Consider the following 1616-nt stretch of genomic DNA (forward strand, 5'->3'; position numbering starts at 1 on the left):
GAGGCATTCACCAGGGTATCTACCCGCAGAGCCGTTAAACGGTAGGTACCCTGCCCGTGCAGAAGTACCCGGGGTTTTTGCAGGGAGGTGAGGAACCTAATGGCCACACACACCTTCCTTAGACCCTTCTGCTAATCCTGTGGAGACACAACAGTGGCCCAGTGACAACAAATAAATAAATAAAGTAAATAAGTATGTAAATGAGTGCAGATAACAATTTCTCTAATCTTAGCCAGAAGGCCAGGAATCAAAAGGGAGTGCCAAAGGTGTAGATGTTTATGTCAGTTCATCAACTCAGTGAGCCCATCCTCTCAAGAGTTTCGGCACCTTGGGGTCACCACTCCCCTACAAACGTACCTCAGCTCTACACCCTCCCAGCCTCATGGCGAGACCCGGAAGATTCCTCAGAACCAGCCCCGGAATGCCCCGGTACACCGGTCCCCTCCATCCTACATCAATGCCAGAGACAAGACCACTCATAAGAACAAATACTACACTTGATCTTAGCCAAAAGGCCGAGAAGCGATAACAAAATAATATTAATGGGTTCATAGAAACAAAGATGGAAAAAGAACATGTACAATAGATCTTTATTATGCCTCTTGGTCACTCACTATGGGGTTTTGTTAATCGACTGGGAAATTTTGCCAAGTGAAACCCAAGGGGAAGAACCTGAATATACCATTGACTTCCAAGTAAAAATTAGTAAATGTGCCGCTGACTACCTAGAAAATACATAATAATTTTAGCGCTTTCTAAAATATATAAATAAATAAATAAAATTATATATGACTAAATTTGAACATGTTCCTAGATTTTTAAACAGGACTCTTATATATATATATATGGAGGAGAATACATAAAAGTGTGTTCACCAGAATTTTTTAATCTGTCTGATAGCTGTTGTCACGATTCGGCAGGCTGGAGGTGGATCCTCTCTGTCAGAGAGGGTTTGGCGAGGACCGTGTCGGTGAACCGGTTCTAAGTAGCTACTGGTTTTCACCAGAGCCCGCCGCAAAGCGGGATGGTCTTGCTGCGGCGGTAGCAACCAGGTCGTATCCACCGGCAACGGCTCAACCTCTCTGACTGCTGAGATAGGCATGGTACAAGGGATAAGGCAAGAGCAAGGTCGGACGTAGCAGAAGGTCAGGGCAGGCAGCAAGGATCGTAGTCAGGGGCAACGGCAGGAGGTCTGGAACACAGGCTAGGAACACTCAGGAAAGGCTTTCTCTGGCACAAGGGCAACAAGATCCGGCAAGGGAGTGCAGGGGAAGTGAGGTATAAGTAGGGAGTGCACAGGTGGAAACTAATCAGCTAATTGGGCCAGGCACCAATCATTGGTGCACTGGCCCTTTAAGTCTCAGAGAGCTGGCGCGCGCGCGCCCTAGAGAGCGGAGCCGCGCGCGCCAGCACATGACAGCAGGGGACCGGGACGGGTAAGTGACTTGGGATGCGATTCGCGAGCGGGCGCGTCCCGCTGTGCGAATCGCATCCCCGACGGCCATGTCAGTGCAGCGCTCCCGGTCAGCGGGACTGACCGGGGCGCTGCAGGGAGAGAGACGCCGTGAGCGCTCCGGGGAGGAGCGGGGACCCGGAGCGCTCGGCGTAACAGTACC

The 1616-nt window shown here is 50.3% G+C and overlaps 1 pseudogene; it reads right to left on the bottom strand.

Moving 5' to 3' along the window:
• Positions 1–377: 377 nt before the first annotated feature.
• LOC130274670 (U2 spliceosomal RNA) lies at positions 378–527 on the bottom strand (annotated as a pseudogene).
• Positions 528–1616: the final 1089 nt, after the last annotated feature.

This window comes from Hyla sarda, chromosome 5 (genome assembly GCF_029499605.1).
Source record: "Hyla sarda isolate aHylSar1 chromosome 5, aHylSar1.hap1, whole genome shotgun sequence".
In the NCBI taxonomy this organism is placed as follows: Eukaryota; Metazoa; Chordata; class Amphibia; order Anura; family Hylidae; genus Hyla; species Hyla sarda.